Genomic DNA, 13,521 nt, shown 5'->3' with positions numbered 1-13,521 from the left:
TCCTTTTCAATTTGTGCATACTGCATTTCAGTTTGGGTTAAAGTTCTGGATGCACAGGCTACTGGTATGCCTTTTTGAAGATATGCTGCACCAAGGCTGTACTTTGAAGTATTACATGAAAGAGTTACAGGTTTGTAAACATCATAATATCTCAATGTGGGTGGACTGCCAATTTTCTAGTTCAGAACGTCAAATGCTTTTTGGTGTTGTTCCAATTAGGACCCATTTACATTTTTGCATGTCAACTCACGTAATGCTGCTGACAGCTCATTCAGGTGCGGGATGAACTTTCATAAATAGTTGACCATACCAAGAAAATGTTGTAAAGATGTGATATTTTCTGGAATTGGCATCTGAAGAATTGCTGCCTGAATAGACGGATCTGGTTGTAAATCAGAAATAATTAACAAATGGGAAACATAAGTAACTTCTTTCACATTGAATTTACATTTCTGAGGATTCAGTTTAAGATTTACTTCACAAACACAGTCTACAGCTTTATTGAGGTTTCTATCATGTTCGACTTCACCATTGCTCCCTACAATAATATTGTCTCCTGTATATTCCTCCTATTCTAACTGTGTGCCTCATGGTTAGTGAGTTGTTTCAACTTCAGATTCCTCCATTCTGGCACCATGTTACATGTCTCATGTATTCAAATGAAACACTGAGGCACTGTGATGAGTTCAATTGTTTATTGTACATAAACACATCAGGATCTGTAACTGAAACATATATTTAAATGACTGACTCATTACTTCAGACACTCACATGTGCATCTCAATTCATGCCTGCATTCACTCTGACTGACTACAAAATGGCACTGATCTTGCATGTGCTCAATAAATTATATGCATATGCTTTCTAGCTATAGTGGCTGACTAGGTACAATACACACAATGACCTACACTTAACATAGCAAATCTATTGCAGGCAGGATCAAGGCCTACTTTACAAAGAGCTTGACTTCTTCGATGGATTTTTGCAAAGGGTTGGATTCTAAAAGTGTTGTAGAAGCTGCTACTTGGTCCTCTGTACATACTTTTACAAAGTGTTATAGGCTAGATTCTTACTCTAGGTCTAGATTATGCTTTGCTAGTACCAGTCTCCAGTGGCACATCTTCTTCCCCTCCAAAATATAGTTAGCTATAGGACTCTACCCATATAGCTAAGGCTTCTGCAGCAGTGATCAATATGATGAACATAGTACAGTTGCGAAAGTTAAACTCACCATAACAGTAGATGTTCAAACGACCACTGCTGCAGTAGCCGCTCCCTCCCTCCCTCCCTCCCTCCATCAACTTGTTCTTTGGAGTGTTTTTTATGCCAGGCTATGGTAATTTATTTTATGTTATTCCTAGCTTTGTCCTTTCAGGAATCATCCTCGCTCTCTCTGATAGCAAGAAAGCTCTGAAGGGCTTTACACTGAAACTTGTCTTTTAGTCCACTCAGCTCAAGCTGATTGAAAGTTTAGGTGCATGGAAGGTGACCTGAAGCTTTGGAAGGTGGGTGACTGTTATATCCTTAGCAGGATATAACCCATATAGCTAAGGCTACTGCAGCTGTAATCATTCAAACATCTACTGTTATGGTAATTTTAGTTTACACAATTGTACTTTTGACTTAAACAATAAGCTGTGTTTTTACAGAATTTTACAAATGGGCAGTGTTAATTTTTGCTTGATATGCACATAAACTTCAGGCCTTTGTTTGAAAGTCCAGTTCAACCAAGCACTATGGATATGGCATGTTTCATACAGTGAAAAATAGGGAGCTCCACATTTTGGCTGCATGTCACACATTACTAGGCTTTGTTTTCCACAATGACCTCTTAAGAGGCTAAAGCTATGACTGCTGTGCATCCAAGAAATTTACCTTTTTGTAGTGTAAAGCAATAAAAAGTTCTCAAACAAAAGTGATATGAAAAGTAGCCTTTGTCTTACCCTGGCTATAAATGTTATTGGAATTTCCCCAGAAGAGTCTTTTTACTGAGGGAGAGAAGCACCGCAGGAGCTTTTTGAGGAAATCCGAACTTTCTTTTTTTTTTCCCTCAAAATTTTTTTTTTTAATTTTTCAAATATATTTGAATGGATTCCATAGTATTTACACAAAACATCTTAAATAACTATGTACACTATTTACATTAGCCTGACACTATGACAGATCTTAATGTATACAGTTACTTTATAAGTATGTCCAATCCATTATCAGAGTGTCTGATCAATTATTGTATAGTGTCAATCAATTATAAGACTTTTCCCCAAGGGTTGTTGATAAATGGCTTTGGATAAATTCTTAGTTCTTTAATTTTAATTTCCAATACTGCTGTGGTCTTCAGTAGGCTGTAGAAGTCTTCCAAAGTTGGTATTGTGTTTGTATTCCATCTTCGTATTATACACTTCCTTGAAATTGCAAGTATAGTCCATACTAGATACATGTTTGACCTATTCAAATGAGGAACTTTGTTCATATTTAATAATACAAGAGCTTGAGTTAAATAAAATGATTCATTAAATAAAGCTTGTAAAAAGTTATTAATACCATTCCAAAATTACTTAATTTTAACACAGTCAAAGAAAATGTGGTTCGAATCTGCATTGTGTACTTGCTCACATCTCCAATCTTTTTAAGGAAGAAATCATTTTACTAATTCTATCTGGGGTTTAGAATGGTCTGTGCAAGCATTTCAAATTAAAAACTTTCCAGTATTGTGTAAAGGATGTATATTTTATCAATAATAAGATGCTTGTTTTAATATCTTCAGTTAACTGCATTGAGTGTCCTTTTGTTATATATTTCCAATATGAGGTTTGTATTTCATAAATGTAGGTATTTCTTTAAAAGAAGAATTGTTAATTATTCTACTTAAATCGTGTAAATATGACAGAATACTCTGAAGTTAGCCAGTCATGTTGTGGAATTTTGTATGTTGTTTTTATTTCTTGCATATCTAAAGCTTTTAGTTCTTTGATACATTGCAGCCAACAAATAAATCCTTTCTGTTCCCAGGAATTAATAATTTATCTATATATTTTATGTGGAAAGTTCTTTGTGACTGTAAATGGTGTTAAAAGATCAAACCAGATTTTTAAATGCATGTTTGCAGTAATAATTTTCCTAAATGAGTCAATGTAATAATTAATATATGAGTTTTAGGGTCTACTTTAGTTCAGTGAACAATCAGATGATCGAACGCTGTTAGGTCGAACACTAAGTGTCGAACCGGCAAAATAGCAAACGGCCGGAACAACAAATTTTTTCCCAGGGAAAGAAATTGCAGGGCAGGCCAGTTTGTGCCATTTCCTTCACTGAAGTGTGATCTTGGAGTTGGTATATTTAAGTAATGGGATATGGGTGGCAAAGCCCCCCACTTTATTTAGTGTTTAGTGTTTTTTTTTTTTTTTTTTTTTTTGGGGACCAGCAATTTTTTTCCCTGGGAAAAAAAATCGCTGTTCTGGTTGTTCACTGTTTTGAGTATTTGAGATTTAGGGGTCGATATGACAATGTTCGATCATCTGATTATTCGTTGTTATAATAGAGACCCGAGTTTTAGTGGGTTTAGTTATGTTATATTGCATTCTAATACATAATATGTGCCATGGCAAATTTTTTTATCTGTTATTTGAAACTTTTTTTTGTAAATCAAATTTATTTATTGATATTACAGTTTGTAATTCTTTTCAATTTGCAGAGTTACTTGGACTTATCCAGTCTGAGATTGTTTTAGATATTATTGTTTTTATATATGTTTCGATATCAGGAAAGTTTAATCCTCCCTGTTTCCATGGTTTGATATGATGTACTAAAGCTATTCTGTTTCTTTTGGGAAACCATAAAAATTTTATTAGGCATGAATTTATTTCTTTAAGTATATTCCTTTCTGGTAACAGTTGTATTGCCAAGGCTATATATAGGATCTTGGGCAGTAAAACCATTTTTATTAACTGTAGTCTATCTTCAAATGTTAATATTATTTTGTTCCATTTTTCCACTGAGATTTTAATTGTATTGATTATATTATTGTAGTTTTTGAGACTAATCCATTATTATCCTTGCATAACTCAATTCCTAGATATTTTAAGGTAAATTTTTGTTTCCCTGTGATGTGATCCCCCTTAGTCTGCAGTTCTTTTTTTATTTAAAAATAAAAATTTTGATTTTGATTTATTGAAATGGAGTCCTGAAGTCATGTGAAATTTGTCAATTAATATATCTAATTTTTCTAATGTCTTCTTTGTATTAGATAATGTTAGTAATATGTCATCAGAAAATAGCATTACTTTAGAATTGTATTGTTCATAAACATCTATTCCTTTGAGTTTTATATTGTTATGAATTGAATCTGCCAATATTTCAATAGCCAGAGCAAATAGAATCGGTGACATGGAACATCCTTGCTTAGTGCCTTTTGTTATATATATAGATTCAGAGGAAAAAGGACCTAACTTGACATATGCTAAATTATTTGTATATATATATTCTTTAGGAGATGAACAAAGGATGCAGGAAATTCACATAGCATAGCATTAGGATTTTGAATAAATAGTCCCAATTTAGGGAATCAAAGGCTTTCTGTATATCTAAACCAGTTATGAGTGTTTCTTTATTTTCTTTATTAACATAATCTATAAGAGAAATTATCCTTTTAATATTGTCATGTGTGTGTCTATGATATATAAATCCAGTTTGATCATTATTTATTGTTTTGGATAGTGGTATTTTCATTCTGTTAGTTAATACTGTCATAAATATCTTATAGACATTATTTAATAATGAGAATATTTGTAATAGGAATAAGCAATATTTATATTATTTTGAACAGATATAGTACTATTGTAGATTAGACCGAATTGTAATACAATATAAATGTCTACTTATTGTATAAGTAATTTATATTTACATGAAAGATAGATGACAAGCAATTCAATCATAGTAAAGAAGAATGAAAGATGTTTGCCAATAGGGGGTACCCCTCACCACTATTGAAGGAATTGAAACAGGAAGTCCAAAAAGGTAGATTAGATAGATTTTTTCCTATTTTGGGGCAACCCATTTCCATTATTACTGGTACTCCAGCAAATAACACTAATCACAGACAAGATACCTATGTATTGGACTATAATGGTGATTCTAATGTTATTAAGCAGGTGATAGGCAGGGAATGGACCAAATTTCTTGAATTTACAGATTTGGAACCCTTACGGAATACTCCATTAACTTTTACATACAGAAGGGATTTAAATTTTAAAAATATTTTTGAGAATAAAACCAGAAACAAAGGCAGGGCAAGGGTAGGTACCTTTAAATGTGGGTTTTGTTCCCAGTGTTGTTATGTGTTTAATGGATCTAACTTAGAATTGATTAGTAGAAACAAAACACTACACAGTTATTGTTTTGCTAACTGTCACACAACTGGACTAGTATACCTTGCTTTATGTAAAACATGTGGGTCTTTTTATGTTGGAAAGACCGAAAGGAAACTGAAAGCACGTATTTATGAGCACTGCTATGAAATTAGCAAACAAAATCACACAAATGCATTATACCGTCATAAAATTACCTGTCAAGAAGCTACTTATTCATTTTTTGTTTTAGAGGTAGTTGACAAAGATACCAGAGGGGGTATGTGGGAAGCCCGGTTAGAATACCGAGAACTTTTCTGGCAAATTATTTTGGACGCCACTACTCCCCCTGGACTTAATGACACTATTTCAATCAAACCAGTGTTAAAATTAAGACAGGCTAAATTATAAATTATTACTTTTTAATGTACTTGAGATTTTATTAAATTATTAAATTATTAAATTATTCTATTTAATATACACACCAAAGTTTTACACAAGATTTCAAAAGTATATATATATATACATACACAAATAATTGAAACAACATACATTTTTATCACATTTATACATCTACTATATATACTCAAATTGATTTAGTTATTTATATTTATTGTCATATTGACTGATATATTTAGTATACATTGTACATAGAAAAAAATTTGTATTATTTTTAAACTATACCTTTTAATGAAATGTTCTGGTTAATGAATTAATCATTCAATTAATGTGTTAACCAATGAGGTGATACAAGTGTTATTTGAATTGTGTTTATAACTGTTCAAACAGTTCCTACTTGGTCTTGCATTGTCTGAAGAAGTTTTTTACGAAAACGCATTTGTTTGTCTTGAAGCGTTCATGTACTAGTGTTTGTGTTACGTGGATCATTAAATTCATTTGTTTCAACAAGTTTACTTCATTGATTGGATACGTTCCTCCTTTGGGGGCTCCCAGCGGTTTTTTTGCTTTTTGGTTTTTGGTTTGCAATTGCTGGCATCACTGCAGATTACTGGTTTTATTGATGGCTGAGCAACCGGAGGTCGTGTCCGATGAAGTATTTCACCCTTCAGCTAAAGGGGAATTCAGAAAGATGATCGGTCAAGTATCGCAACTTATAGAACTACTTACCCCAGCATGCACAGCGTTTGTTTCGCTGACGTCTTCTCTACAAGGTAACCAGGAAGCTGCGAGAGCAGCTCCTTCTACAGTGGTAACGGACCATGTTGGGGGGTCACAAAACTGCTATTTTTAAGAATGTATCTGCTGCAAGGGAATTACTGGATACTCCTTCCATTTTTCGCACACAAGAACCACGGAACAGTGTATCGGCAGTTACAGAGGAGAACCATGCACAAGAATCCACATGCGACAAGCTTTCCTCCAATAACTCTGATGTTCCTGCCAAACCGTTTATTTTTAACTTCCAGGATATTTTACACAAAAATTACGGTTTTGGATCTCGAACCAACAAGGATTCAAACCAGGTAAAAACGCCTATTTACAAGGACAATTTGGATAGGTTGTATTACCTTATGGACAAATATAAAAAACTGGAAGTGGATAATGTTTATTTTAATGAGTGTTTAAAACATAAAATGGTCCCTAAGGGACTCAGAATTTGCAAATTTCCGAACAAAGTACAGGATGGTACGGAATTTGCAAAAAATATTGTTAACATTTTCAACAATTGTGGTCTAGAAATTGTGAGAGCTATTATGAATGAAAATGAAAAAGAAAAAACTATGTTGGTTAAAGAAATGGAACAAGTTAATGATTACATTCTCCAAGACCTACTGTTTACTGTTGAAAGTGAAAGAAAAAAGTATTATGACATTTTTACATATGTTGACAGGAATTGTTGTACTAATATTAATCGTAAGCAGGGTAAACTGGATAGGGACCACAAAGATTATTACGAAGGGACAGCATACCCTAAACCTAGAACTTATTTTCAGAATTTTTCACCTCAACATCATGATTTTGATACTGCTCATAATACAGATGATCAATACGAGCTTAATAATCATGAAAATGAGGAAGATTTTTTTGAGTCAGACATCCCTTTAGATCAAACTCAGCCCCCCCCACCCTGACGGTCAAAGAGAATTCGCAACAAACCCTATGTTCATTACAATTACAACAATTATGGGAGACAGAGGGAAGGGAGGGGATGGAATTAGACAATACATCCAATAATAACATTTTAATTTCAGGTTCGGTTTGTACTTGTCAAGGTTACAATATTTTCAATTACAGTTCAATTGAGGTGAATATTAATCATTTTAATTTATTTTCCAAAGGATTTAAATACATTCCTTCTAGGAAGGCTAACTTGTCCAGATCTATTATTGACCTTAAGATGTTTATTAGAAAGAAAAATCTTACACTCATGTTTAACAACGCTGCCAACGTTTCACCTTCTACTATTCCCTTAAAAAAACCCAGTACATTCAACCCACCCTTACATCCTCAACTTAAGAATCTCGAGAACATTATGGAAAGGGAGATTAGGAAACATACAATAAAGCACAAGGTTTTCAAGAACCTTACCATCGAGGAATCAGATTTATTGAAATAATTAACTAATGATTATTCAATTAGGATTATGCAACCCGATAAGGGTGGGGGTACTGTTCTTATGGATGCATTATTATACGAATCTAAGATGAAGGAAGAACTAAGCAACACAGATAAATATGTTTCAGTTTCACTTAATGAAGTACATATTGCTTATTCTAAAATTCAATACTTGCTTAACGATTTGTTGTTAGAAGGATCCGTTTCTTTGGAGAATTTCAATTATTTATTTAACAAAACACCGAGAGTACCTTCAGTGTTTGGGATACCCAAGGTACACAAAAATGTTACCGATCCACCTCTTAGACTAATTGTAGCTTCAGAAGGAGCTATTATTTCTCCATTAGCTAAATTTGTGGACCATAAGTTGAAAGAGCTTTCAGTTTTGGGTGTTTCAACACTGAAGGACTCTTGGGATTTCCTGAGAATTTTAAAACCAGAATTGTACAGAGACAATTTACTGTTCATTACACTTGATGTCATTGATTTATTTGAAAGCATACCACACGATATTGGTTTATTATGGTTGGAGGAATATATGGTTACCTTTGGTTCATTTACACACAACGATTTCATTACTATTCTTGCCTTGACGGAAACTATTTTGAAAAACAACTTTATGTATTATCAGGGAGAATTTTACAAACAACATTGTGGTGTGGCAATGGGGGCCCATTGTGCCCCAACTTATGCCAACATTGTTATGTCTTGGTGGGAGCATACTTTTATTTTGAATAGCAGATACCAAGACTGTTGGATTTTATACAAGCGTTTTTTAGATGACATCTGTATATTTTGGATAGCAGGGGAAGAAAAATTTTTGGAGTTTTTGTCATATATCAAAAATACTACCAATTTCTTGGATTTCACTTATGAAGTGAACCACAAAACATTCAACTACTTAGATGTTAATATTTCCAAACTTAATGGTAGATTTTCATCAAGAGTATACAGAAAACCGACATTCTCCAACACCTACCTGCATTTCCAGAGTGAGCATCCTTTTTTCCAAAAGAAAAATTTGGTAAAAGGGCAACTTGTGAGAATTAGTCGGATGACATCGGAAGACAATGATTTTTTACTAGAAAGTGAAAATGTATGCAAGATGTTTGCCAATAGGGGGTACCCCTCACCACTATTGAAGGAATTGAAACAGGAAGTCCAAAAAGGTAGATTAGATAGATTTTTTCCTATTTTGGGGCAACCCATTTCCATTATTACTGGTACTCCAGCAAATAACACTAATCACAGACAAGATACCTATGTATTGGACTATAATGGTGATTCTAATGTTATTAAGCAGGTGATAGGCAGGGAATGGACCAAATTTCTTGAATTTACAGATTTGGAACCCTTACGGAATACTCCATTAACTTTTACATACAGAAGGGATTTAAATTTTAAAAATATTTTTGAGAATAAAACCAGAAACAAAGGCCGGGCAAGGGTAGGTACCTTTAAATGTGGGTTTTGTTCCCAGTGTTGTTATGTGTTTAATGGATCCAACTTAGAATTGATTAGTAGAAACAAAACACTACACAGTTATTGTTTTGCTAACTGTCACACAACTTGACTAGTATACCTTGCTTTATGTAAAACATGTGGGTCTTTTTATGTTGGAAAGACCGAAAGGAAACTGAAAGCATGTATTTATGAGCACTGCTATGAAATTAGCAAACAAAATCACACAAATGCATTATACTGTCATAAAATTACCTGTCAAGAAGCTACTTATTCATTTTTTGTTTTAGAGGTAGTTGACAAAGATACCAGAGGGGGTATGTGGGAAGCCCGGTTAGAATACCGAGAACTTTTCTGGCAAATTATTTTGGACGCCACTACCCCCCCTGGACTTAATGACACTATTTCAATCAAACCAGTGTTAAAATTAAGACAGGCTAAATTATAAATTATTTTTTATGTACTTGAGATTTTATTAAACTATTAAATTATTAAATTATTCTATTTAATATACACACCAAAGTTTTGCACAAGATTTCAAAAGTATATATATACATACACAAATAATTGAAATAACATACATTTTTATTATATTTACACATCTACTACATATACTCAAATTGATTTAGTTATTTATATTTATTGTCATATTGACTGATATATTTAGTATACATTGTACATAGAAAAAATTTTGTATTATTTTTAAACTATACCTTTTAATGAAATGTTCTGGTTAATGAATTAATCATTCAATTAATGTGTTAACCAATGAGGTGATACAAGTGTTATTTGAATTGTGTTTATAACTGTTCAAACAGTTCCTACTTGGTCTTGCATTGTCTGAAGAAGTTTTTTACGAAAACGCTTTTGTTTGTCTTGAAGCGTTCATGTACTAGTGTTTGTGTTACGTGGATCATTAAATTCATTTGTTTCAACAAGTTTACTTCATTGATTGGATACGTTCCTCCTTTGGGGGCTCCCAGCGGTTTTTTTTGCTTTTTGGTTTTCAATTGCTGGCATCACTGCAGATTAAAGTAGAATGTATCATATATAAAACCTCAGTAAAAGATTATAGCATATGGTTATTTAACATATTCACCCTTATTGATGAAGGCTTTCAAAATGTATTACTTAATATAACTAGATGGTAATAATATTTATTCCTAATGTTTATAATACATTGTATTTTACTGGATATATCAGAAGTTATATTTCATTGTTTGCCATCATTTAACTAATCACTTTGCTTGTTGCTGACTTACTTAAAGCATCAAGTTTGTTTTATGTGAACAGTGATGAAAGTTAGTGCATTTTAATTATCAGTGCATCCCCCCATTTCCTACACATAAGGATTTTCATATCAGTAATTTGTTATTATAAAATGAGTAAAATTATAGTTAAAAACAACAAATTCATTTATTGTGATTAATGATTACAAGTTCCCTTTCCATATTCATAACTTGCCATTTTATGGCATATACTGAAAGTTTTTAGATTTAAATGGCAGCATTCTATTTGGTATAATCAGTAAAGGTTAAACTGAGTGATTATTGTCAATTTAATACTATTTGTTCAGAATGTGATTGTTACATTCTGTGGCATTCCTAGTTCAGGCTTCTATTTTTCCCTTGAACAACTTGTCAGTTTGATGTCATGTATAAAACGTTAGTTACCTTGGCAACAGCTTAAGTATTATGTATGGTCAAGATGGGTTACAAAACCACAATTCAAGTTAAAGCAATTATATGACTTGTTATGCACATTTACTTATATGAGAAAATCATCATGCTTCCCCTTGATGTTCAATATAGTGTATGTGATTTATGACAAGTTAAAATAGTAGTGTTATTATACACAAGCCTATGTTATAGGTTCATAGGTTGGTACTAGGCTATTGGCCCTAGAGCCTATACAAGCTGAGCCATAACAATTCCCTGGCTATTTCTTCCCACAATATTTACTTCCCTGGACCCCTGTCTAGCAGGGTGACTGACATGATCCCCTGGGTGAATTTCCTACCTCCCATCTAATTGTCAAGGTTCCTTTTGAAGAGGCACTCTGCTTGACATGTATGGGCAGTCTATTCCAGAGTCTGTGGAGTCTGTGGGTCAGGAACCTATCCCTCCAGCATGTTTTCTTCATTGTAATGACAAGGTTTAGATCCATGGAACATGTGGCTCTGAGGGATTGGGATTTCTTTAAGTGTAGCATGTCCAACAGCTCTGGGTTTGACATGGCCTTGTGTGTTAAGCAGAGATTGCTTCTGAGTAGATGATATGTGACAGAGAATAGCTGAAGTTTTTTTAGATGGTCAGCATAGGGCATCTTCTTTAGGCCTGTGATTCTTTTAGTGAGGTATTTCTGCGACCTTTCCAGTTGTTGCAGATGTCTTGAGAGGTACATACCAAATGGGGCATTGCATTCTATAATGGATCTAATGAGGGATGAGTACAGTGGGACAACGACCTCCATTTTTCTGGATGAAAAGCCCTTAGTGATGAGGTGTGCCACATAGAAGGATTTCCTGACTGTTGTGGCGATGTGGTTATCGAAGGTGAGATCACTGTCCACCTGTGTCCCTAAGTCTGTTATCACACTTTTGGTGTTTAGTGTACTGCCACCTATGTGGTAATTCACAGGTATATGTTTTTTCCCAAAGGGGATAACTATACATTTCTTGGCATTGATTTTGAGCCCATGGCTCTGGCACCAAGCATCTATTTCTGTAAGGCCCTTTTGTATAATAGCCACATCATTTGGGGATTCAGTAATGGCTCCTAGTTTGCAGTCATCTGCAAACTTTGTTAGCCAGAGTCCCTTAGTATTGGCCTGTACTTCAGAGAAGTAGATGCCAAACAAGAGCGTTCCCAGGACAGAACCCTGAGGTACTCGACTTGTCACTTGTCTGGAGCTGGATTTGGAGTCGGCTACATTTACAGTGTGGGTTCTGTAAGTTAGCCAGTTGGCAAACCAATGAGTGACGTAGGGATTAGTGCCCAGCTTACTAAGTTTATCTATGATTCCAGAGTGGGGAATGGTGTCGAAGGCCTTAGCAAGGTCCAGATAGGCTGTGTGGACCACCTTACCCTTGTCCACAGCTCTGGAGATTGATTCAAAGAAGTCAATCAGGTTCAGGGAGACATGATCAGCCCTTCACAAACCCAAACTGGGTGAGGTCCAGTGTTTGAAGGTTGCCAAGGTCTTGGTTTATAAGTTCCATGATAATACATTCCATGGCCTTGCAGATCAGGATTGTCAGACTGATGGGGCGGTAGTTCCCAGGATACAAGGTGGATCACCCCTTGTGGAGTGGGATAACTGTAGCTGTGCGCCACTCAATGGGCACAAAGCCTGAGGTGAGGCTATGATTAAACATGACACTTATGTGAGGTGCCAGTTCATTTTGTAGTTCATGTAGTACACAGCCCAGGCTGTCGTCTGGTCCCATGGATGTTGTATTCTTAGCTTTGGAGAGTGCGGTTTTTGCCTGTGTGGCCATTATTACTTGAATTTGTCAGTCTTTTGGCATTGAGATGGGCCATTTAGAGGGTGAGATGGGGGTGATGTTGGCATTGAATCGATCTGCCAGGATATTGGGAATATCCTTGGGATCAGTATATTTAATGCCATCCTGTTGTAGCTCAGAGCAGATCTAAGCATTGCCATTTAGATTCTTGACATAGTTATAGAATGCCTTGTGGTTGTCTTTGGAATCTTTGGCAATATTATTTTCATGAGTGTCTATTGTCAATTTAATACTATTTGTTCAGAATATGATTGTTACATTCTGTGACATTCCAAGTTCAGGCTTCTATTGTTTTTCTTGAACAAATTTGTCAGTCTGATGTCATGTATAAAACATCAGTTACCTTGGTAATTGCTTCAGTATTAAATATGGTCAAGTTGGGTTACAAAAACTACAATTTAAGTTAAAGCAATTATATGACTTGCTATGCACATTTACTTATATAAGAAAATCATCATGCTTCCCCTTGATGTTCAATGTAGTGTATGTCATTTATGACAAGTTAAAACAGTAGTCTTATTATACACAAACCCATGTTATTAAATCCTGTCTTTAATATCTAAATTCAGCAGACTGCTTCATCTCATATGATGATTATATATTTTATGTCTAGAT

The sequence above is a fragment of the Protopterus annectens genome, chromosome 3.part0 (genome assembly GCF_019279795.1).
Source record: "Protopterus annectens isolate FY-2018-M chromosome 3.part0, PAN1.0, whole genome shotgun sequence".
Classification (NCBI taxonomy): Eukaryota; Metazoa; Chordata; order Ceratodontiformes; family Protopteridae; genus Protopterus; species Protopterus annectens.
The sequence above is the reverse complement of the archived record's forward strand: the minus strand, read 5'-3'. Positions refer to the sequence as shown.